Source organism: Melospiza georgiana, chromosome 2, assembly GCF_028018845.1.
Source record: "Melospiza georgiana isolate bMelGeo1 chromosome 2, bMelGeo1.pri, whole genome shotgun sequence".
NCBI lineage: Eukaryota > Metazoa > Chordata > Aves > Passeriformes > Passerellidae > Melospiza > Melospiza georgiana.
The window spans coordinates 115,086,450-115,113,154 of NC_080431.1; positions in this window are offsets into that span (position 1 = coordinate 115,086,450).

A 26,705-nucleotide genomic window follows, 5' to 3' on the forward strand; every position below is an offset into this window, starting at 1 on the left:
GCCTTGAACTCTTCCAGGGATGGGGCATCCACAGCCTCTCTGGGCAATTTGTGCCAGTACCTCTTCACTCTCTAACATCTAATTTAAACCTCTCCCCTTAGAGTTTAAAAGATCAGTGAAAAAAAAAAAAAAGGTGCAGGTGACCCAAACTGCAGGGGTTTGGCTTGGCAAGCTGCTCTTGCTGAAGCTGTGACAGCAACAGGGTTTGCAGACTAAGAGTTCAAACCCAGGTTAAAAAAACCCCACACATGCCCTCACTGTCCTGCCCCTGTGCTGTGCAGGTGGCATGGTGTGCAGGTCAGATTCTCCCTCTTGAAGGGCAAAATTAAATCCACCTACCTCTCCCTCCCTGCCAGCAGTGCTTGCTGGTGCCCAGTGCATGCACAAGATCCCTTTCCCCTCACCATCTGGGCTTTCTCCACTTTGGTAGCCTGCTGCACTCCACAGCTGCTTCCTTTGTTTCTCCTAAACCCAGCCCCAGTTTTGCATACAGATGAATATGTGCCACATCTTGTGCTGGAAGAGCAGCTCCCACAGAAAGCCAAGGCTCCACAGAGGCTGATATCCATCATGTCTATCCCTGCCACATCCACAGGCAGCTCTGGGGCTGTCATGTGCTTTAGTTTCACTGACTCCCCTCACCATCACCAATTATCCTTTCCATGTGTGCACCTTCTGCTGCCATCATGCAAAGCTGCTCTGCTGCAGCTCCTCACCCTTATCTTTTGGTGCCTGTGAAACAGCAGGGATAATGGAGGGACAGATTATCAAAACAGGGGCTTTCAGAGCAGCCTGTACCAGTCACCTCAGAGCAGGCACCCAGCACAGCTACACACAGGAGTGCTCAGGTGCCGCCTCCATCAGGTATTTTATAAACAGAGCGCACCATCACATGTGCAGTAAATCCCCATTACAAAGCAGATAATTATGTGTACTAAACGGAGCCCTGCAGAGTGCAGCTGGCCAGGGAAGGCTTTTCTCATCACATCCAACAGAAACCCTTCTTTCTTTTTCCTTTTAGGGAGAGGAAAAGCATCTTCTGCAGCTCCACTGAGCAGCTTCTGGCATCAGGTGTAAGGCACATCTCAGCCACACCAGCTGTGCAGAAGGGATTTGTGGTGAGTTAATGGACCTTGGGAGGCAGCAGCCCCTTGAGATGTGGTCTGTTGCTGCTGAAATGTTTCAGATACAACTCCTGCAGTTGTTCATGATGAACAGAGACACCCTGTGTCGCAGACATTTTTTTCACAGAAATCCTTTCTTTCAGATTTCTGTGTCTTCCGGAAGGCAGAGGCCTCAGAAGGAAATGTAAACAATTGTTATCAGCTGCTGTGGAATGCAATAGGATTCACCTTGATTGGCTCATTTTCTATGTTTATAATTAAGGGCCAATCACAAAGTGCAAGCTAGGGACTGAGTCTCTGGACACAACTTTGTTATAGATTCTTTCTTTCTATTCTTAGCCTAGCAGCAGCCTCTGCAACCTTCTCCCTTTATTCTATTTAGTAGAGTTATAATGTATTATATATTATATATCAATAAATCCAGCCTTCTGATCTAGAAACAAGATTCACCGTCTCTCTCTCACCAGCAGCGACCCACTCAGGACGCTGTAATAACCCTGCAAAAACAGGGGCTCCCAGAGCACCTGGATTTCCACCCAAGCACAAGATCCCAGCTCAGATGGCAGGAGCCAGCTCAGTTATGTGGTGGTTCTGTTTAGTTTTCTCCTTTCAAGGGCTGTCTGCTCACAGTGGTAGAGAGCTGGACCCTCATATTGATGGTTCTGGAGGTGCCCCCACCTGTATTCCCTTTCAGCTGCCCAGTGCAGGCACTCTGTGGTTACCACAGGTCGCTGGTACCCCACAGTGTGAGGGATTTTTGCTGCTGAGAGCTGTTGTGGATCTGGATGGGTCCGAGTGCTGAGAAATGGGACAGAAAAGGTGATTTTTGTCTGGTGGAAATGGAGATGACAGGTATCAAAAATACATGAGCAAAGAAAAATTTAATCTATTTAGCAAGTGTCTGCCTTCCTGCAGTTGTGGTTTCGAGGGAACTTAATTAGCTGAAGGTTGAGCTCAATATTGTGTAAAGTCACAGCCACCCAATGACTGCCCTGTGGTTTTTTTGTCCTTTGATAAAATCGTTGTGAAAGTTCATGCTGCTAATGAAGAGTCCTGCTTCTCTTTTTCTAGAGTTTCTTCCTCCTTCTTCTGTCTTTCTCCAGACTGATGAGTAGGATCTGAAACTGGGTGTCTCTGCATCAGTTCTTTCTGTGCTACCCAGACATGTTCATACAGGCACCTTCAATGTGTGTGCAACACCTCATGTCTGCATCAGGCTGCAGCTAGAGGGGCTTGAAACAGTCTCATGGAGATTGTGAATCAAGATTTAGTATTAAGAGTCCCAAGCAGAGTGGTTATATTGCCACATTTGGTATGATATTGGACCCAAGACAAACGTGCACTCAGCACATTCTCCCTCTCAGCACAGGCATAAGTCATGGGAGATCCTTCAGTCTTGTTCAGGCTGTAAATCAGCTTTGGACATGGAGTTGTTGAGCTGCTGTTGAGCCTTTTTCTACTTGAGAACCATTATATCAATGTCTTTGATACAGACATGAGGTAACCAGCTGAAGAATGCGTATGAGGGTGTTTGACTGAATTGCCCACATCCACTTCTGATGGTTTGTTTGTGCCCTCATTGTGAAAGAAGTGACTGATTTTCAGATTACTGGAGCGTGCCTGGTATCAGCTGAGGTTGCAGTGCAAGAGCAGCACTCTGGCTGTGACCAGGCTGAGCTCCAGCTCCAGCCAGACTCTGCAGCCCCTCCACTGGAGTGGCAGAGCTGATGCTGCAGGTGACCTGTCTGCCTAAACACCAGGGGGAAAACACACGCAGTGGAGGAAGGGAGGTGAAATGAGGGCTGAAGTGCCTTTCTGGGGGTGTCCATTCCCTCCCCTGCTGCTGGCACCAGTGCAAGGTGGGGGATGCAGCCCTGACCTGGGCTGGATGCAGCTGTAGCCCCTCTCTACACTATCCATTTTATTTGTCTGGATTCCTTGTCCTCCTTTCTCTCTCTTTCCTTTCCCTGGCAAGCTACCTAACATTTTTGTGTCTGAGTGATTGTGAAATCACAGTAACAATACTGTGTACGTAAAAGAAATACTGGACATCTTAACCTTTGTAGGGACATGAACTCCTTGTCCCTATTCCCACTTAAATGTACTGAACTGGGAGCACTTTCAGCAGGGAAAGAAGAGAATGAGGCCTCAGCCATGGACACTGAACTCTCCAGCTGTGTGAAAGATTAAAGCAACAGTCATAATCACTGCTGTAGTCACTTGTTCCTTATCTTAAAACATGGTGCAAAACCTCCCAAGCATGTCTGTGAGCACACTGAGATTTATACCCACATTAATAATCACAAATTCGGTTTGTTCTTGCAACTAATAAAATAATTAGCAGCAGTCACGTAAAAGGAGAGAGAAATAGGCTAATTCATGCTGGCTTTCAAATGAAAACCATAAAAAAAAAAGCCTAACCCACAAAGATGGTGAAGGCTGTTGTGTTTAGCTCCCTCCCAACCCCATTTGGTAGTGGGCACTGGAAGAGCATCCAGATCTCCCATCCAGATCTCCTCCTGCCTTTCCCAGCCATCCAGGGGGGATTATCTGGAAGTGCAAAACCTAACAGAACAGAAGACTAAAAAACAATCCAAAAAGCATTTGCACACAGATCAGGCACCCGTGGAGATTTGGAAAAAGCCATGCTGGAGCTTTCTTCTTGGCAGCAGAGCTGGGCCTCATGATCCCCATTAGCAGGCTGCAGCTAGGGGACAGAACATTTAAATGTTCATCAGTGGGGAAGAATACAGCATTTTGTTGATTACAGAGCTGGAATAGAAAAGCCTCCAGAAATTCATTCATTTTTATTATTATTATTATTTCTAACAACTTGTCTGGGAACTTGGAGAAGGCACCAAGGCTGCTTTTCCCTCTGACCCGTGCTTGTGTCCTAGGGAGAGGGGAGCAATGTCCCATTGTTCAGGGGCTATTCTCAGCATCTGGAGACCAAAGCCAGCTTCCCACCAGCCAGCTGGCAATCCCTGCAGCACCACAGTCCTGCCTGCTGGAAGGAGGAGCAGCTCTGTCCACCTTCCCAACCACGTGCTCCTTCCCTCTCCCTGGTGCCAGCAGCAGCACTCACACAGCCCTTGGCGAGCCCAGGCAGGAAACCAGTCCAGCAACCTGCTTTGGAAAAGCAATCCTCATCTCCCCAGAACACATTGGTTTGCAATGAGATCAGGTGCCTGAAGGCAAGGCTGCATTTTTCTGCGGCATTTCAGACTTAAATCAGCACGAACTCTTTGAGATTTTTTCCTGTATGCTTTAGATATGGTGAAACTCCCCCTTTTGCACAGAGCCCTTCTTAAGGCAAGGAAGAGATGACAACACAAAGGAACCTCGTGGTCAATCACAGCCCTGAGAGACAGCAGCATGGATGGTCAAGCAATACATAATTCAGGCACATGGCCTTCAACCTGCTGGGATCTCTAGCTGCTCACAGTGACCCTGAGATACGTTAGAAATTCTCTTTTCCCAGCCTGGCACTTGAAGAAGGAGTCAGAGCTCTTCAGTTCTTTGTCTCAAGGTTGTTTGTTGTATCTTATCTGTAAAATTCTTTCTCCTGTCCAGCTGAGGTCAGCTCATCAGGAGAGTCCAGGCACTCTGCCTGCCCCCTGCATAACACTGGGGCAGTGTTATGTCTTTATACTAAAAACTACGTGTACAATGTTTACAATTACTTTCCAATACCTATCACCTATGTTAGACACTGAGCTTCTACTCTAAACCAATCCAAAAGTGCCAACATCGCAGCAGAAGATGGAAGCCCAGAAGAAGAAGGAGAAAGGCTGGACATGCCCAGATCCCTCCATCTTGCCCCCTGAACTCCCATTCTAAAAACCCCAAAATCTACTTTTTCACCCTGTGATAAATTCACTATCATTCTACTTAATTTGTTGTGGCTTGTAATTCTTCATATAAGGTTGGTAACTTGCTCCATGGGTCATAATCAAACCCACAGGCACCTTGGGCTCTGTGCCAGGGCCTTTGAGCCCCTGGCAGGGGTCTTGGCTGCTCAGGACAGCCAGAGGGATGTCCTGGGTCCACTCAAAGGGCTTTTAAGCACAAATCTGACCCCCAAAATCATGTAATCAACCCCAAAGTCACAATTAATGAACTTTTAAAAAGGTACATATTTCTGATTTTATTTGCCTTCAGATATCACAACATCAGTATGTTTTCAAGCTTTTTCTTTGCCATCACACTTTCTCTCCCAGTCATATTTTTTTTAAGTAAAGAAAGTTGTGATCCAGATTTTAAAAAACCCAAAAAGTATAATTTGGAGAAAGCCACCAGCTGTGAGGAGACCTGTGCTTGCATTGCTGGCTTGGCTGTGGGTCCATGTGGGATGGCAGGACAGGTCTTGGGAAAACCCAAATCCCAAATTTCCCCAAGTCCTCCCAAATCTACCCCACCGTCCCCTCAAAATATCTAATCCCAAAATCCCCAAAACCCCAAAATCCCCCCCAAAAACCCCCAAAATCCTCCATTTTACCCCTCAAAAATCCCAAGTCCCAAACCCCAAAGCCAAAATGCTCCTAAATCCCCCCAAAATCCCAAATCCCAAAACCCCAAATCCCAAAATCTTGAATCCCCAAAAATCCCAAATCCTGAAATTCCAAAACCCCCAAAATCTCCCCCAAAATTCCCCATTTTACCCCCCAAAACTCCCAAATCCCAAAGTCCCCAAAACCCAAAATCCCAAACAGAGAAAAAACCCCAAACAGACTTTCTTAAAATTATTTTGGAAGAATGTGGAGGATCACACATTGCTTGTATAACTGATGAGGAAGGGTGCTTAAATCTTGTGAGCTTGAGTGTGTGTGCCAGAATTGCTGGGTTTTTATGGGAGATTAGACACTGCTTGACACAGCAGGTCCTCTTGCCAGATCCCTGGTGCACAGACAATTAAATGAGCCAAATAACCACATCTATCTCAGCATGCCCATGCATGTGCAAACAATTACTCTGTGGGACTGTTATTAAAGAAAATTAAATTTTAAATCTGTACCAGTCCAGGAAATCTTAAGGGAGACTAATTTTCTAGGAACCATCTAGTGGGCACAGCCTGGGTAGCCCTGGAAAGGTTTATAAATCTGGTCCTAAAGTCCCTAATCCTGTTTATCTGCTACTGTACTTATTTTAAAAACCCAGAACTTCTGAGAAATTTAGGAATTCAAAGCCCCAGGGACTCGTGTAAGCCCTTTGGACTTGCAAGAACTCAGGCATTTGTTTTCAGTCGTGGCAGTTTTTGGTTGCATAGGGCTTCATCACTAGTTAAATTCTGAGCTGGAATAAGACTGATTTCTTGCTCTGCTTTAGCTTCAAGTTCACTTTTTACCATTTTACATGAAATTTGCTCATCTGCTTTCAAGGAGATAAATCACAGAATTCACAGAATCACTGGTTTGGAAGAGTCCTTCAAGATCATGGAGTCCAAACCAGCCTCAACCCCTCAACTAAACCCTGGTACATCCAGGCTTTGTTAAACACACCCAGGGATGGGGACTCCACCACCTCCCCGGGCAGCCATTCCAGAACTTTCTCACCCTTGCTGCAAAAACCTTTTCCCTGCTCTCCACCCTGTATTTCCCTTGGTGCAGCTCGAGGCTGTGTGCTCTGGGTGTGTCAGTGCTGCTGCAGACAGAGCCCAGCCCCAGGTGAGCACAGGCACCTTTCAGGAGCTGTGCAGAGTGATGGGGGCAGCCCTGAGTCTCCTTTTCTCCAGGCTGAGCACCCCCAGCTCCCTCAGGGCTTCCTCACAGGGTTTGTGTTCCCAGCCCCTCTCCAGCCTCATTGCCCCCTCTGAATGTCCTCAAGCATCTCAACATCCTTCCCAAACTGAGGGGCCAGAATTGGACACAGTAAAGACTGACAAAACCTTGCAAATAAAACAAAACACCCTTTTTGGCCTCTAAAGTAAATTGATGTTGGGCTTTGCCTGGCTGCTGCCTGGAATTTTGATAAAGGCAGTGGGACTGAGGGAGCCCTTGTGTGGTGTCTGTACCAGTGGGGTTGCCCTGGAGTGTCTGGGAGAGCTCCTGAGTGGAGCTGCTGCACATTTGGACATCTCAATGGGAACTGGCACACAAAGAGGAAGGGCAGGGAGGGAGAGTGGAGGATTCTGGAGATGTCTTCACAGCCCTGGCAGTCTGACAAAGTCATCAAAAGGACATTTGCTGTCAGCTGCAGAATCACCGCTCAAAAATGCTTGAAAAAAAATAAACCCAGTGTCTGCAAGAGAGAGAGAAATAAACACAAAAGTGTTCATGTGTTTAATTAGGTGTTACTGCACAGGGATTGGGCAGGAGGAGGATGTTGGAACTCAGTGCATCCCTCAGGGTGTCCAGAGTTGCTGAGGACCCTGCCAAGGGGCTCGCAGACCCTGGCATGCAGCCCAAAGCACCTGGGGATTTGATTTTGACCCCTGGGGCAAGTTGCCAACTTTGTATGAGGGCCAGAAAGGCACGCAGGTTTGAATAGTGTAATAACAAAATGATCACAGGGTGAAAATGTAGATTTTAGGATTTTTGTTATGGGGGTTATGGAAACAAGATGGAGGAACTTGGGTGTGTCCAGCCTTTCTTCTTCTTCTTCTTGTTCTCCATTTTCTGCAGTGATGTTGGCACTTTGGGATTGGTTTAGAGTAGAAGTGCACTGTCTAACATAGGTGATAGGTACTGGGAATTAAGTGTAAATATGTTATATGTAGTTTGTAGTATAAAAGGACAACACAGAGTGCCTGTGGCTGCCCTGCTGAGCAGACCTCGGCTGGGCAGAAAGAAAATTTTATAGATAAGAATTAATAAACAACCTCAAGACTGAAAAGTGAAGAGTCCAGACTCGTTCTTCAGTAGCGCGGGCCGAAGCAGAGACACCCTGCACATCTCAGGGAGCAATTATCAACAGCTACCCAAGATGAGGATGAGGAAGCTCGAGGATGACGACGAGGATGATGAAACAGGGGCAACACCAAGCTGGAATTTGAGTGCCTTAGTCCAGCTCTTCTGCTCAGACACAGGGTGACTTTCAACAAGCACAGAGTGACTTTCAACAAGCCCTTCTGGGCTGGGAGGTCTCCACTTCTCCATTGCCTGATAACAAAACTGAGCTCTCTGCCGATCTTTGGAGATCTGCTGCTGCTGCAGAGCCCTACAAGTGCAAGCTACCTTTAATCCTTGATGTGATAAATGCTCCTTTAAAGCCCCCTCAGATGATTCCCACTCCTAATGGGGACAGCTGGCTCATTGATGTAAGAGGCCATCCATCAGGATGACCCACTGAAAGCTTTCTACTGTGGCTCCAGTTGTAGCTGCCAAAAGAAGCACTCCAGAAGTGCCTTTGAAATATTGTGTTTTTTAAGTGGAGAAGGAGGGATTGGAATGTCCTCATCCAGCCTTTATTATTTGGCTGCTTTTGAATGACCCTTTTCAAAAAGAAGCTGGGCAGCTATGGGGAAAGAAAAAAAAATAAAAGAGAGAGAATAACAAGGCTTAATGCTCCTTTATGCATTTTATAGGTTTAATATAAAAATAGTTATAACAAAAACACAAATCCCATGGTCTGCCTTCCTATTTGCACAGGCTATAATGAGTTGACATTTGAATAAGCCTGGAAAATTGTATTTAATAACTCCTCAGAGGCCCTAGAGTGGGAAAACATATTATTGCTGCCTGATTTGGAAGTTATTGTTTTTTAAGGACATTTTCAGAGCTGCACACCTCTTTGAAGCTGCAATTCTGCATCTTCTGAGCAACTGAATTCCTCACTCGTGATCCCTGTGTGACTGTGTGCACTGTCCCATATTTTGAAGCTCCTGTAGACTGTCAAGGACAGGGAACTGCTCCTGAAGTTTTGCTTCACATTTGTTTTGAGGTGAAAAAAAATTGAGTTTAAATTCATTGACCTCCAATTTCTGCTCACATCTCTAAATGCTCTGTAAGGGAGAGGGGATGGACCAGGAGAAGCACACACTGGACTGAACAGCACAGGATCTTCAGGGGAGAATCAGCTCCCTGCTGGTGAAGAAGCAGAGGTTTCTGCAGTTTGCCAGGGCTTGTTACTCACCTTGCTTCAGAAGGGAGTTTGCTGGAAGAACCTCTGCCTTGGTTTACACTCTGTTCACACGTGCCTGCTTGGATATCAATTTTTAAAAGCCAGCCTGTAACCTTCCTGGGGTTACCAAGGGGACTGGGTGACATCTCCTGCCATACTGATGGGTGGCACCTGACCTTGGTGTTTCTCTGTGCCCTGGCAAGCCAGCAGCTGAGCCCAGCTTATGTCTAGTGCCAGTTTTTAACCTGTTTCCAAGGGGAAGAAAGGGTTCTACTGCCTAGTTTGACTCCATCTCCCCTATAATTCATCACCCAAATTCAGTCTAATCTGTATCTCTCAAGGGAATGATGCTCCTGCATGCCTCAGGAGGGTCTGTGGCTGTGTGGACTAAAGATGTCCCCAAAGTGGTGCCACAGGCAGTGTGAAGCAAAGGTGGCAGTGCTGTGCATGTGCCATTTGACATCCAGACCTCACTGATCTGTACATGCATTTGTTGTTCAGAAAAAAAACTCAGAAAAAGCTTTTTTCTAGGTACTGACAGAGATTCAGGTAAGGGACAGGGATAAGCATGAATTGTGCTTATTTTGGCAGGAGGTGTGAGATTACATAACAAAATTCATAGGAAGACAGCCTTTATTATCTCCATTGTCTAATAAATTACCTGAATTTTGGAAATACATCCCTCAGGTTCAACAAAGTTCCTCAGGACTGAGGTATTCTGAAGAACAGCTTGCTTATTTTAAGATACAAAATGTAGTTTCAGAGCTCCACACATGAAAAAAAAAAAAAAAAAAAAGGTATGAAGGCCCTAATTATAGGAAGAAGGAACTCACTTCTACAAAGTAGCATGAAGAAAAAAGTGGTTTAAGCTCAGCTATAAAATTCTCCTCTTGCCTGAATTATTGACATGCCAGTGGTGGGGTTGATCCCTGTGACAGAGAGAGGAACTGCACAGGGATTTTGGTAGGAATATTAGCCCTGCATGACAAGACAGCAGCCACTGACAGCACATGAGGCTGAGTGTGAGGACTGGTCTGTCAATTAACACACGAGTCACAGGGCTGGGATCTGGGGGATGGACACACTCTAATGGCCTGGAGCACGAAGTCACAGCCCTGACTAACACAGAACAAGTGTCTGTAGGAGGTGAGTGCTGCTGCTTTGGGGTGACAAAGAGCTCTGTGTGTGTGCAAACATTCATTATGTACGTACTGAGCTCCGTACTGGGGGATTAAAATTTCATTAGCCCTCACAGTGCTCCTGGATGGTAATCCCTGGATGGCAGTTCTGGGATGGCAAGCACAAAGATCTGCAGATGAGGCTATGTACAGGCCTTATTTCTTCCAAGAGGAGAACAGTTTATGTGCTTAAATAAAAATGAAGCAGAGAGCTGACACACTCCTTTTAGCATCTGTAGTTAATATCTGAATGGCAAAGTGTTCCTAAAATGTTCCCTCTCCTCTGTGCATTTGCAGAAGTCCTGAAAGAAGTCTGGTTTAGCACTGAAATATCCATCTCTACCTACTCACAGGGTGCCTTTTAGACTTTTAAACATCCCTTTCTCTGTATCTAATGGGAAATGGGATGGGAATGACAAGTCCTACCCCCTTTCCAGAGGGAAAACATCTCAAAATGCCAAGCTGTGACCTCTTCTAATTGCCTCCCACTTCCCAAAGTGGAGGCAGGAGCTGGCTGGGTGGGCAGTGGCTTTTGCTCCTCTTTCCTCCCCTCTGAGCCCCCCACTCCAGGCAGGCAGATGCTCAGCTTTGTCCATCAGTGTCCATGTGAGGATCTGGGTTCCCTGAATGGCAAACCAAGCCACTCTGAGGGATCTCTGATGGGGGCTGCCCTTCCCCTGCCCAGGAGCCCCCATGGCAAGAAAGAGCCCATGGTTTGCAAGCTCAGCTTTGGAAAATGGCGAAATGCTTTTGAGGAAATGTTGGCTTGGCACCCTCAGCCTTTTTGGCACAGTGCCTGGAATAGGGAAGAAGCTGAAACTGTCCTGAGGAGGAGAGGAAGATGCTCTGAAAACCAAAGTGGCTTCATGCTCCTTTGTGGATCTCTGGATTGGGGCTTTTCCCAGTCTTTTCAGGGCTTCTAGAGACAGTTTTGCTCCTGGACAGAAACACATTTGTAGATACCAATATCAGACAGGGATATGAAATTGAAATGGCCCATTCTTCCCCTCCTCCCTGAGATTTCAGAAACGTCTCTCTTTGCAGGGGTTGTGCATTTGTATGTAATTATTTCTTTTTCTGTATATTGATCCTTTTCTCCTTGCCCTGAATGCACAGTAATTATATTTCCCTTTGGCGAGTGTGAGGAGTGAACTGTCAGTGCTGCACAATGGCTCCCCTGTATCAAACCAGGAGAGAAAGAGCCCCTGTTTTGGGGGAGGGCTGACAATTGCAGGTTCTGATTCATACCTGTGGAACTGCTACTCTGTAATCAGGCAGGGATTAGTCACCACCAGCCAATTACCAAACTCAGCTTCCCAAAGCAATTTGTCTGTGGGGAAATTTATAAATCCTGGTTAACTCTGCAGGGAAAAACTTCACTGGGTTGGGAGCAGGCAGTGAGCAAGTGCATGCTCCTGGGTGCCATCCTGGTCACACTGAGGCTCAGGTGGGCAAGAGCAGCTTCCCCTGAAAGAGAAGTATCAGCTCTGCAGGCTCTGCCATTTTTATGCACTTTCCTCTATGGCATGAGTGTGTTTTCTGAAATCACCATGGCAAACAGTAATGCCGAGCCCTCTCTGCCTGCTGGGATCTTCCCCAAGAGGTTTTGCATGCTGGAGTTGGGCACAGATATGTGTGAGGGGTACCTCATTGTCAGTGGGACCACCCTCCCTTTCTCCAGGTGGGATTTCTGCAGGGTCCAGAGAAAATCCACACACCACAGGTGTGAGAGAAGCTGCTGCCTGCTGGGAGGTTATTCTTGCCCAAGTGGAAACGAGCTGTGTTTGCTGCAAGCACTTCTACACTGGTGAAGTAACTGTGAAGGAGCAGCAGCTGCTGTTTCAACCATTCCAGCAAGTGTGGAGTGCCAGAGAGTTTCTGGATGGGGGAACCAGCAGAGTCTTCCTTCCTGCCAAGGCCACGCTGGTTTGAAGAGCAGTGCAAAGGCAGCTGCTGAAGTTGGGATTTACAGAACAGCAGGGCCAGAAGGAGGAGAGGACCCTGGATGGGGCACGGGGTGATCCAGGCTGTCCCTGGGTTCTTGGGAGGTCTGGAGTGGGGAATTCCCAGGTGAGCCTCAGCTTTTGTGTGGCAGGGGATGGGGATAGGGATGGAGATGGGGATGGGGATGGAGATGGAGATGGATGGGGATAGGGATGGGGATGGATGGAGATGGATGGGGATGGAGATGGGAATGGGGATGGAGATGGGAATGGGGATGGGGATGGGGATGGGGATGGGATGGAGATGGAGATGGGGATGGGATGGGGATGGGGATGGGGATGGGATGGGGATGGGATGGGGATAGGGATGGGGATGGATGGGGATGGGGATGGGGATGGGGATGGGGATGGGGATGGGGATGGGGATGGGGATGGATGGGGATGGGAATGGGGATGGGGATGGATGGGGATGGGGATGGGATGGGATGGGATGGGATGGGATGGGATGAGATGAGATGGGATGGGATGGGATGGGATGGGATGGGATGGGATGGGATGGGATGGGGATGGGGATGGATGGGGATGGGGATGGGATGGGATGGGATGGGATGGGATGGGGATGGGGATGGGATGGGGATGGGGATGGGGATGGGGATGGAGATGGGGATGGGGATGGGATGGGGATGGGGATGGGATGGGGATGGGATGGGGATAGGGATGGGGATGGATGGGGATGGGGATGGGGATGGGGATGGGGATGGGGATGGGGATGGGGATGGGGATGGGGATGGGGATGGATGGGGATGGGGATGGGATGGGATGGGATGAGATGGGATGAGATGGGATGGGATGGGATGGGATGGGGATGGGAATGGGGATGGATGGAGATGGATGGAGATGGATGGGGATGGGGATGGGATGGGGATGTGATGGGATGGGATGGGATGGGATGGGATGGGATGGGATGGGATGGGATGGGATGGGATGGGATGGGGACGGGGACGGAGATGGGGATGGGGATGGAGATGGGGATGGGGATGGGGATGGGGATGGAGATGGAGATGGGGATGGGGATGGGATGGGATGGGGATGGAGATGGGGATGGGGATGGGATGGGATGGGATGGGATGGGATGGGATGGGATGGGATGGGATGGGATGGGATGGGATGGGATGGGATGGGATGGGGATGGGGATGGGGATGGGATGGGATGGGGATGGAGATGGAGATGGGGATAGATGGAGATGGATGGAGATGGATGGGGATGGGGATGGGGATGGGGATGGGGATGGGATGGGGATGGGGATGGGGATGGGGATGGGAATGGGGATGGATGGGGATGGATGGGGATGGATGGAGATGGGGATGGGGATGGGATGGGGATGGGGATGGGAATGGGGATGGATGGGGATGGATGGGGATGGATGGAGATGGGGATGGGGATGGAGATGGGGATGGGGATGGAGATGGGGATGGGGATGGGGATGGGGATGGGGATGGGGATGGAGATGGGGATGGGGATGGAGATGGGGATGGGGATGGGGATGGGGATGGGGATGGGATGGGGATGGGATGGGGATGGGATGGGATGGGATGGGATGGGATGGGATGGGATGGGATGGGATGGGATGGGATGGGATGAGATGGGATGGGGATGGGACTGCACAGAGAAGGTGCAATGGGAAATTAAGTTCCTGGTGTTGGGGACATTTGCTCCTCTCCAAATGGGATGGGTGGAAGCCCCTGGAGCTGGCTGACTGCCCTCATTCTGCTGGAGCGTGCCTTGGGTAAAACTGCACTTTTTGTCCTAAACGCTTATTTTTCTTTGCAGGTCCTTGTCTTGCTGCTGTGTCTAGAGAGCCTGGGTTCTTGGGGCAGGTTCCCTGCACCCCCTTGCTTTCCAAACTTCTACCTGGCGCCAGCTGAGTCTGACAGTCTGAATTCAAATCTGAAGCACACCAGGAAAACATGAGACATGTCAGACAACCCAATGCAAGTCCACCAGACAGAGAGCTGAGAAAAAGATGGGGCCCTCATAAAAAAAAAAGCACTAGCTGTGCCTGGCTTTCCTTTGTTAATCTCATTGACATGCAGTGACATTCACAATTTCCACCTGTTTTTTCCCCACTTTGAAACAGAAAACAAAAACTAAAGTAGTTTATTTTCTCATCCCTTACATCTTCTAACCACATCTTCTAACCCTGAGGACCCAGCCCCAAGGTACTGTTTCAGTGCAGTATTTTTTGCTCCATACTATTCCACTGAACTTGAATTTCCTGTATTTCTGTACCACATGGAGAAGGCTAAGTTTAGCTCTTGCACATTTTAGGTATCTATCAAGACAAAACTTGGACTGCAAGGAGTCTCTGGCATGCTCAGCCATACTGAACGTGCACAGCGACACAAACATTTCCTCTCCTTACTCTGTCCCTGAATAAATCACTTCAGCATTATTAATTTCACATAAAGTTTCCCTGTGCATGCTCCAGGGACCTGCTAGAGCTCAGTGAATGCTTGGAAATGAGCCTTGTGACTTCATGGCTGTCAACCATGACCTACAATGTTCCCAATGTTCTCCCTTCCTTCATTAGCCCTGGTTTTGGCCACTTCATGTAGAGTGTTAAAAACTGGTTGTGTTAAATACCCATAAAATGATTTCTTCACCCTGCTACTCAGGCCTCTGATGAGCAGAGACGAGAATTGCTTTTTGTGGAGAATAAACATGTTGGAAACTATCATTTGAAGAATCTTCTGTGAATTTATTTTTGCCTCAAAACAGGTCACCTTTTAAGGGGTTAAAAAGAGTGACATCATTCAACAAATGAAATGTCCTATTTTGGATGCAGTGAAGCATTTTGCAATAACTCCAAATGATTTTTTTTTTATTTTTTGTATGTGAGTGGAAAAGCAAATGCAGTTTGACCTCAATTTCTTCATTTTCCCTCATTTTAATTGTAGTAACTAGACTTTAAAAGTAGTTATTTGCTTCTTACCCCTCTTGTAGCCTTTCATAGGAATATTTTTCCTTTCTTTACATGGACTTTTCTTCTTTAGGTTGTTTAGGCTGAAATCTCTGTAAATGCTGTCTGTTCCTTCTCCTGCTTCCTCTTACTGTTCTCTAACTGTGACACTGCACAATATTAATGAACACAGTCCATTGAAAGAATGAGTGCACACAGCAAACAGTAAGCAAGAAAAATCTCTGTTAAACCTCACAGGAGAGTTTTCTCAGACCTTTTGTCTGTACTTATGCTGACTTAACCTGTCCATTTCCTCCTGTGAGGAGGTGGGAGACCCAACCTATACTATTAATGCCTGGGAACTGAGGGAAAAACTCCCTTCCCAGCTTTTCCAGGTCTTCCCTTGTCTTGAAAATTAATTTTTGAGACGTTCTGCATTTCAGATTAGATATTAGGGGGAAAAAATCCCTTAAAGTATTGTAAATGCAGGTTCACCTGTGAGGGGAGAGAACGATTAATCTGACTCCATGTTCTCAGAAGGCTAATTTATTACTTTATTATACTATGTTATATTAAAGAATACTATACTATACTATACTAAAGAATACAGAAAGGATACTTAATGAATACTAAAAAGATAATAATGAAAACTCTTGACTCTTTCCAGAGTCCCCACACAGCCCCTGATTGGCCAAAGAGTGAAAACAACTCACAGCAGAATCCAATGAAACAATCACCTGTGGGTAAACAATCTCCAAACACATTCCACACGAACACAACACAGGAGAAGCAAATGAAATAAGAATTGTTTTCCTTTTCTCAGTGGCCTCTTGCAGCCTTTCAGCTTCCCAGGAGAGAAACCCTGGGCAAAGGGATTTCTTCAGAGAATGTGAATGCCACATTACAGAGTGGTTGTATTGGGAGCCTTTTCAGCACACCACAACATGGTTGTAGGCATTGGAATAAGTTGCCCAGTGAGTTGGTGGAGCTGCTATCCCTGGAAGTGCTCAAGCAGCATCTGGAACTTGGGGACATGGTTTAGGGTTGATTATGGCGGTGCTGTGCTGATGGTGGGGCTGAATGATCTTGAAGGCGTCTCGCAGCCTTGAAGATTCCCTGTGGATCAGTGTCTCTGGGATTGCCCTGGCTCAAGTGCAGCACCTTGCCCTTGGCCTTGTTGAACCTTGTGAGGTTCTTGTGCTTTCACTTCCCAAGCTTGCTCAGGTCCCTCTGCATGGTCCCATACATCCATAGTGCAACCTCCCCCTCTCAGCTTAACATCCCCTGTAAACGTGCTGAGGGTGAGCTGGATCCACTCTCTGTGCCACTGGGGAAGCCATGCAAGAGCCCTGAGGCACACCCCTCATCCCAGCCTGCAGCTGGACATGGAACTGTCACTGAAAGTGCAGGAAAAGCAGGAATTCTCCAACACCACCTTTGAAACAGTAAAGAATCAGGCATTCCTTTATTCTGGCCAGGATGTGAAATGGAGTCCTTTCCTCCACACATGGCCCAGGTTGTGCAGTGGAAATCATTCCTTCACATGGGGTTCTTTACCAGACTTTTCACATATTTATGCATAAAAAAAAAAAAAACTGAAATAATTCTTCTTCACTGGTTCTGAATCACACAATTCTTAGTATCCAATCTCCTCTTGGTTATTGGTCCCTTTGCCTTTGATGCTATTTTGGTGATCATTCTTTGGTTCTCTTTTCCCAGACCAGGTGTCTCCATCTGCAATGGGGAGTCAGGTTTGCTAATGCCCACTTATGTCCTCTCTTATCTTCTGGCTTTTCCCAACCTGTAGATGTTAAACTTTCAGAGTCTAGGAATATTCTTTTTGTTGACTGAAGCCCATCAGGCATCACCCAAAAAAACTCAAACTCAAAAACTCAAGACCTCGGTGAGAAGAGTCTTAGGGAGAAAAACTTCAATTCTCCCCTACCTTGGCAAAGGTGAATAAACCAATGACAAAAGTGACTTAAAAAATTGAAAGGTTGTATCATTTCCAACAGAGCCACTGGCCACAACCCAACCCTCTGTCTGTGTCCATCAGGGAGACAGTGACCACCAAACCCCAGTGACCCCAGAAACCCAATGAGAAAAAAGGAACCTCTTCAAAAGAAGAGGCAGACTGAGCACAGAAAAAGACGAGTTAGCATAAGAAGCAAGGGAATCTTATACCAAACAGAAGAAAATATTAAGATATTCATATTAGTTAATGATAAGTTACAGTTAATGATATTAGCTATTAATAACTGAAACTATTACATTAATATTTAATAAATAGCAAAACATAATACTAATATAACATACAAACTTAAATATTCTATATTATTTAATATTTATAATGTATATATATATTAAATAGTGAGAAATAATATATTTTGAATATTGTAATATATCATATATGTAATATATGCCACAGAACATTACAAATTACAGATAATATAAATGCAACATCTAAATATTTAGATATGATGCTATAAAAATAGTAAAATAATTTTAAAAGGAAATAATATGTGAAATTAGTAAGACAACCATATAACTGGTAGACAATGAACATGAATGCCTTTGTTCACTAAAATGTATAAATAGTGAAAAGTTTTGATAGTTGCTGTGCTGCCTCTGTGGATTTGCCACCCAGCAGCTCCTCCTGTGCAGAACTGTAAATAAAGGAAATAGCTGAACTCTGTGTGGGGATTGGCTTCTTGCACACAGGTGAAAGGATCCCTTTGGCACAGCAGCTTTGCCATGGCCACATGGATAAAAGCTGCTGCTTTTCCAGGCAGGCTCAGCTGTGCCCGGCCCATCTCGGAGCCAGCCGGGCGCGGGCAGAGCAGCAGAGATCTGAAACTCGGCGGCTGCGCGGTCGCTGTGGCCCAGACAATCCCCCAGCAGCCACGAGAGCCCCTCTGGGAACGAGCACCAGATCCCAGAGGGCGCCTCTGCCAGCTGCCCCCGAGCCCCTGCACCGAGGAGTTGTGGTCCAGGTGTTTGGGGAACCTCCTGGGGCTGCTGGGCCCAGCTGTGTGGTGTTCCAGTGAGCACCTGGCAAGCTGAGTTCCCCCACAGGGACAAGGGCAGCTGGTTTGGAGATGTCCCTTGTTTCTTTAAACAATCATTTGTTGATGTTGACCTCCTGGCTGGGTGGCCAAGAGCAGCTCCCACGGTAACACTCTCTCCCTTGGTTTGTCCCTCAGTCCTTCCCCAGAGGCTTTCAGGTGGCCCTGCCAACTGCAGCTCTGGACATTCCAGTACAGCCAAAGCTCAGGGCAGTGCCCTGCACACTCCCAGTGGTGCCCTGCACACCCCACTCACATCCTGCTTGCACAAGTGCCAGGTTCCTGTCGTGCCCCACAAGCACTGCCCACTGTGACACACGACGTGCCCTGCCCTGTGCCCCACCATGGGGATGGATGTGACACTTGGAGACACAATTTCAGGGTCATGATGGTGCTACTGGACGATCCTGCAGGTCTCTTCTAACCTTGAAGATTCCAGGATTTTGTGATTCCTAGCTTCCTCTTGTATTTGAATAAGAATTATAGTGTCTAACTGAAGGAGACAGAGAGATTGTCATGATTGATTAATATTTCAAAAGGGCCTCATAAATCAATAATCTCTCCACCCCAGTATAATTCACCACCAATGCTTTCTTCCCCTGGTTGGCCTTTGAATCCCCTCACAAGTTCTCAGTTTGCAACAGAGATGTAATTGAACAGACAAAAAAGGAAACAAAAAAAAAAAAAAAAAACAAAAAAAAAAAACCCACAAAAAAACCCAAAACATTAAATGACAGGGATGTCGAATGGAAAAGTTTAGTGTCCATTTCCTACCCATCAAACAGCATTTTATTGATAAAATTCAATATTGGTATTTTTATTTTATTTGCTGTTGATTCATTGATATTTTGTTGATATCATATAAATATAGTGATAGATTTGTATTTCTTTGATAATATTTACAGCTATAACATTTATTTGTATTAATAGTATATATGAGTATAATACAGATCCTTTTTTAATATCCACAACAGTGAGGGACAACAGGCACAGGACACACAAGGGAGAACTCCAGTGAGCTTTACATGAGAGTGGCTCTGCACAGGGAGAGGCTGTCCAAAAAGGCTGGGAGATCTCCATCCTTGGAGACAGCCCCAAATAAAGAGCACAATTCCCTGAGCAACCCAATCTAACTGAGAAGTTATCCTTGCTCTGAGCTGGGCTTGGGACCAGATGCCCTTCAGAGACCAGATGCCCTTCAGAGATCCCTTCCAATTTAAGTTAGTCTTTGATACTTAGCTCAAAATAAACAATTTTTGATGTTAGTTACTCAGCCTTGGCTTTTCCCTATCACCCAGCCCCAGAGGCAACCCAAGGGCTATAGGACAGCGTGGAGGAGCTCTCATTCCTGGAGAAGAATAAGGGCAGCAGAGGGAGACTTGGCAGGGTGCTTGAGGCTTTCATGATCTAATTGAAAGGAAGGTGAATTTTCTCTGATTTGACCCTGATTTAAATCCTCCACTCTCACGCTCTGAAGTTTACAACCTCTTCTTTTACTTCCTGCAGAGTTCCAGCTCCTTTAGAGCCAGGGCTGGCGTGACTCATCCTGGAGGGCACTGCTGTGCCTGGTCCTTTGCCTGAGCTGAGGCCCTGCTGTGAGAAACCTGCCATAAGAGAAAGCTGGAAACAAACTTAACCTCATTTTGGACTGTCCACTGCCATCTAGGAGCGGTGAGAATTGGGGATTCATTTTTACTTATTCACTTTAAAGTGAATTGTGCTGCCTGCCCATGGAAACATGGGGCGCATCTGAGGAAGATGCTGCTTTTGTGCAAGAAGTGCTGCAAGGATTAAATTGCTCCTAGGTACAATGTGGAGGATGAGTCAGGAGATCCTGGCTTCAAATGGGAGCTCTTCAAAGTGGCATCTGTCTTTTCTGGTGAGCCTCTCACAGGCCTCTCATTTAAAAAATGCAAAAACTGTAATGAAAGGCTGAATGGCTCTGAAGTGTGAACTGAGGCTGCAAAGCAGGGCTCCCCAAGGGTTTCTTTCTGCCCCAGCTGGATGAAATATTGCTGCCTGTCTTAGAGAATGGAGATGGGGCACGTGGTGGCTGCCCACTCTGCAGGTTCGCTGCTCCCACCAGCCAGGAGTGCAGCCAGCTCTACCCCACAGCTGCCTCTCAAGGCAGAAATTCCCTACTTGTTAAAAAGAGATAAAGGACAAACCCCACACAGAGTTCAGCTATTTCCTTTATTGACAGTTCTGAACAGAAGGAGGTGCTGGGTGGCAAATCCACAAAGACAGCACAGCGACTATCAAAACTTTTCACTATTTATACATTTTAGTGAACAAAGGCATTCATGTTCATTGGCTACCAGTTATATCATTCTCGTACTAATTTCACATATTATCTCTTTCTAAAATTATATTTTTATTTTTATAGTATCATATCTAAATATGTAGATGTTGCATTTATATTATATGTAATTTGTAATGTTCTGTATCATAGATTATGAGTAAAACATGTTATCTCCACTTGGAAGGCCAGCCAATCCACCAGGTCACCACTTTCTCTGGGCTTCAAGAAGGTGCTGTGCCAAGTTCTCAGATCTGTGTTAGTTCAGAGGTTCATAGAAGGTTTGGGTTGGAAAAGAAACTTAGAGATCACCCAGTTGCAGACCTCTGCCATGGACAGGAGCATCTTCCACTTGTTCAAAGCCCCATCCAGCCTGGCCTTGAACACCTCCAGAGTCACAGACATCTTTTCATGTAAAATCCTTCCCTTAGGATTTTTTCCTCCTGAGAAGCTGAGGGGCCTCAGGAACAAAATGTAAAATATGGTTATCTGCTGCTGTGGAATGTAACAGGTGCATCTGTGATTGGCCCATCTTAGATGTTTATAATTATAGGCCAATCACAGCACAGCTGGCTCAGAGAGAGTCTGAGACAGCTGCCTTTGTTATGATTCTTCTTCTTTCTATTCTTAGCTTAGCTAGGCTTCTGAGAACCTTTTCTTCTATTATTTTAGTATAGTTTTAATGCAATATATATCATAAAATAATAAATCAAGCCTTCTGAAACATGGAGTCAGATCCTCATCTCTTCCCTCATCCAAAGACCCCTGTGACCACCGTCACACTCAAGGGATGGAGCATCCACAGCTTATGGATCAGCACCTGAATGGGAAGATCTACCCTTGAATTAGAGATCTGCTTCTCAGTGTCTGCTCCACGCTCCACAGGCTTGAAGCCTGACCTGGAACCCTTCAGACATTACATTTTTAATTAATTTTGGTATTAACCCAGCATCTCTACACCCTGCACTACACTATCCTCCTTTGACTCCACAGAGCAGCACTCTTAGCATTACTTCACTAAATGCTACCCTATCTGTGGCTTAAACCCAGCCTATTTAATTAACTGACAACTTTAATCCACATGTTACACTCTGCTTATCTGGAAACTGACTTTTATTTCTGATAGGCCATGATCTAATTGCACCCTGTCCTCATCCTCTGCAGCAGTGCAGAATGATGCACTGCTTCCCCCAGGCAGTTGCCCAATATGCAAAAACTCTGCTGTTCTTGTTAATCCCCAGCATTTAAACCTGGCATTGGATGCAGCAGAGATGGCAAGGGAGTCCTTGCAGCCCCTCTCCTCCCTTCCTCTCTCTCTCTCCTTCCCACCTGGACCATGCTCAGCTGGAAAGGAACTGAGGCAGCATCACAGGCTGCAAACATTTTACCCTCCTGCCTGCATAGGGCACCCATTTCTAGGCTTTGGAATGTCTTGGTTTAGAAAGACAGGAGTCTGCCAAGGAAGGCAGGAGCCTCCCCTGAAATGGAGAATGTAAACCCTCCCCACCCCTCCCAATTGCTGTCAATTTTAAATTAAGGGGCTCTCAGGCAAAAGTACGGGGGGAGGAGAAAATAACAGTTCTTTAATAGGGAAGAAAAATAAAAGGATAAAATAAACAGTGCAGTACACTAGAACAACACTGACAGAGTCAGAACCCAACCTGACACCCTGTGGGTCAGGGTGTTGGTGGCAGTCCCATTGGAATTGTGGCTGCAGCCCTCCTGCAGTGTCAGGGGTGGCTCTGCTGGAGCAGGGATCCTGTAGAGAAGGATGGATTCTTCCTCTGAGGATCCAGTGGAAGAGGCAGCTGCTGTTCCTCTGGGGAATCCCGTGGAGAAGCCGTGCTGGTGTCTCAAAACCTCTGGATTATATCTGGGTAGGAATGCTTGGCTCCTCCCTCTGGGCTCACATCTCCCAATGGGATGCTGTAGTTCTTATCAGTCATGCAGTGACATTCAATAGCTGTTATCAGCAATGTCCCCTCCCGAGGGAGGTGTGAATGTGGTCACTCAGAGAGAGAGATAAAGCAAAATGCCCACTTGACAAAGGTAATCTGCCATACAGATGGTAATGGAAAACATCTTGCATTGCAATTTTCAACATGGAAGTAGGAGACAGTTTTGCAGTAAGAGGCAAAGTTCCTGGTGTCACTGAACTCAAAAGACAAGGAACTGATGGGAGTCTGGCTGGTATATTCTGGGTTTATTTGCCATCTACTTTTTTTAAATTCCAGGAAATTTTCAGGCCCCAGAATCCAAGTCAGCATGTGCAATTAGCAAATGCTTTTCAAATTTGCTTCTCTTCAGATATAAAGGCTTTCCAAAAAGACGTCAAACACATTTCAAGCTGTTTTTCTAGAGTTTTAAAAGAGAATTGATACTCTGGTTTTGAGTGTATTTTTAGCTGTCATTAGTTCCTGCCAGTTTTAACCTGTCCAGCCAGCATCTCTGCTGTTGTCCTGGACATCTGACATATTATTTTGATTCAAAGCTGTGGATTCAGTCACAGATATCTTCCCTTTCACCCCCCTCTTGTGGAGACACAAATGAGAGGGAGGCTTTTCAAGGAGATACTGAAAAAATGCCAGCTCACGACGAGATGAGTTTGTGTCCTTTGTTACCACAGGCAAGGACAGAGATGTGAAAGGAACAGGAATTAACTCACAAGGATAAAGTGGGAGCTGGGAGGATGCTTGGTGTCACCCATTGCTATTTTGGAGGCTGGGTTTCCAGTATTTTTGCGCATTATGAGGAGGATCAGGCAGACCTACGCTGTGCTTCTCTGGTGCCTCAGCAGTTCTCTCCATCCCACGTGGCTGCCTGCCCTCAGAATGCAGGGATTTGGCTGCTTGATGTCATTAATTGCACAGGAGAAACCCTTAGCAACCCTCTGAGACATTTGCATCACTTCAATATGACAATATAGATGTCACTGCTGCAGCAGGCCAGACATGGGGATTGGGTCCTGTGGTGCTCCCTCTGTGCCAAGCAGATTTCCATGAGCTGCTCCTTGAGTGCCATTGGAAGTGTGAAAAATGCCAATCACTTGCTTTTAAAATGTTAAAATTTAATAGTAATAAAATGGTTATAAAAGTGGCAATATAATTAGAGTAATAAAAATTTTGGACAATTTGGATTAGGACAATATGAGACAATAAAAACAAAGAGTTACAGGCAGTCCGAGTACTTTTTTCTGGGCAAAATAAGCCTGAAAAAGGACTCACATTAACAGAGGATTAACCCTTAAAAGCAATAGCCTGTTGTATATTCACACATCTCATACATGATGCATAAATTCCATTCAAACACAGGACTCTGTCTGGTCAGTGTCAGCTTCTTCCTCTTAATCCTGACGATGTCTTCAGGGCTGAGTGAGGCAGGAAGAAGTTTGTTTCTTCTGATAAGAGAGCAATAAATTCTCTTTCTCTGAAAGATTCAGGTGTCCTGTGGCTGCTGTCTCGCTGCGAGTCCTTTCCTTAGGAAAAAAAGTATCTTACATAGCATAGTTTCCATTTTAACATTATGTTATAACCTAAAACTATATTTAACACTCCACTTAAGAAAATTAATACAGCATAACTTTCTAACATAACACACATAATATTCATTTTAATATTTGCAAAAAGCCAATCATAAAATACGCATTTTTCACAGAAGTGACAGGCACTGATTGTCCCCCAGCCTCCCACAGGGAGGGACAGGGCTGCACAGGGGCACGGAACAGAGTGGAGGCAAGTTCTCAGGCACTCCTCACACAAGGAACTACTTCAAAGGACCAGTGTTTTTCAGAGATCCCAGTGACAAATATCCTGCACAGCCTTGTGCTTTTTGCTGTTGAAACCTTGTGTGCTTTCCCTCCATCCTTAATTCCTCCCGATCCATCAATCCCAGTGCCCTTTCAGTCCCGTGGTTTCACAATGTCAGCAGTGATCCCAAAATGCTCCAAAGTCATTTCCACTCTGCTTCCCCTGACACAGAGACCTCGTTATCCTGCATTGCCTGAGTCCATCTGCCCTTTCCTCGGGGATTTTATTCCTGTGGGGTACAGATATTTTTACAAATGACAGAAGCAGTGCTGTGGGAACTGGGGGAAGAAGCACGTCCTTCCTGACACAGACAGTGCACACTGAACTGGTCAGAAAGCTGTGGTAACAACAGCACAGCACCCAAAGCACAAACAGAGAGAGGAAAGCTGAGGATGAGCCTACCTGTGCCTGCCTGACCCTAAAAAAAGCAGAGAAAACCTTTTTGTTTCTCACCTAAGTCACCAGCTGTGACAGGGATTGAGCTGCCTTCTTCCACTTTCTCAGGCAAAGAAAGAGACTTCTGTTGAAGAAGCTGTTTTATGGTTTTTATTTATGTCTTAGTAACCTTTAAGTCATGGTTTAATCACATTTGATCAATAAAACATGGCTGGAAAATGAAAAGTCAGATGTTTAAAATTTTGAAAGTACCCGACAATGCTCTGAGGTTTTTTAGCTCTGATTTTGTTTTTCCCCCTCTGGATTGTTTTAGCAGAGAAATTCTGCACTTCTCCAGTTCAAATTTGAAAAAGAGTTTCATTTGACCTAAAATGCCTTTTATTTTTCAGTGAGTGATCCATTCATTCTGAAAACAAAATACATGGCAACATCCAGGCAGGACACAGTGGTCACACTCTCCAGCCACCCCTCCCCTCCAGGTTTAGCAAAGTGAGGCACTACATGTGAACATGTTTTTATCCTCCTTCCCAGCCTGGAAAATGAAGTCCCAGCCCTACACCCCAATGAGATCAGCAGGGAGCCCCTCAGGCAGCAGTTGTCACACCCAGTTTGTGGCTCTTTGGGCTGTTTTGTGCTCCTTGCACCTCCCTGCCCGGTGAGGTTTTCCCCAAGGGTCTGAGACAGCCCAGGGCACAGCAGGACAGAGAAGAAAGGCACAGTTGTGTGCAGACAGCAAGCTCAGAGAGAATAAAGGAGATATTTCCCCCCCTTTTTGTGGCTGGCCTTGGCCTTTTGCTGCCTGGCACTTGCTGTTTTCCTCCAGGTCCATGTGGCATTGACTGGAACTCTCTGGAACTGGTTCACTGGCTTGCACAGGCAGCAAGGAGAGAGAAAAGCTGTTTTATCACCAGCTCAAAGCCATCATTTAGTTGCATGAAATACCCATAAATGGAAGCAACAGCAGCCCAGGGCTTGATGAGAAAACCACTTGCAAGCCCCGCTCGATACTGAGCTCTTGCAAAGTCCCTGCTGGAGCTCCAGCACCCCAGGCAGCTCCACCTCAGGACTGGTGAGGAGACAGAAAATTTGTACATTTCAAACATTTCAAGCCTTCTCCAGCCACACAGAGGCCTAATGGACCTCTTCTACCAATTATCTCTGTTCTTCTGGGTTTCTCCATCTCTCTAGCTCCTCTTCCAGAGTCTGGGTTTTTTTCATTTGTTTGGTTTTTTGTTTGGTTTTTTGTTGTTGTTGTTGTTGTTGTTATTGTTGATGGTTTTGGTTTTGTTTGTTTTCTGGTTTGTTTTTTTTTTTTTTTGTATTTTTAAAATCTTATTTTAAACCTACAAGCAGAATAAATAACAGGAAGTATTTTTAAGTGGGAAGTTAGGAGATTAATTACTGTAGAAGACCTGAGAACCACACCACCCCTCCATCAAGGTGTCTGACATGTTAGGCATGCAAATATAAGGAGATCAACAGGTAGATCAGGTTGTTTCACCTCAAATATAACTATTTTCCTGGCCCAGAAAGGAAATAATGAAAAATTGAGGGGAAGCCTTGAATAGTTTGGTAGCACAGAAAGATGCAGCTGAGGCAGCCAAGACAGACAAACGTGGAAGAAAACACAACTCCTTTTTTGAAAAGGACATCTTAAAAAAATAATTTTTGAGGCATTTCTGCCTGAGACAGACATTTGGCTCCTGGAGCTGGAATTTGGGCCAGAAGTAATCAGGGACAGCGGGCAGAGGCAGCATGCATAATGAGGGAGCCTGCATGTGAGCTCTTATCACTTAGAAGCTAATAGATGATGAAGGCAGCTTAATCCATGCAAATATAGAATAACGACAACCTTGACTTCATGCCTCACAAAAAT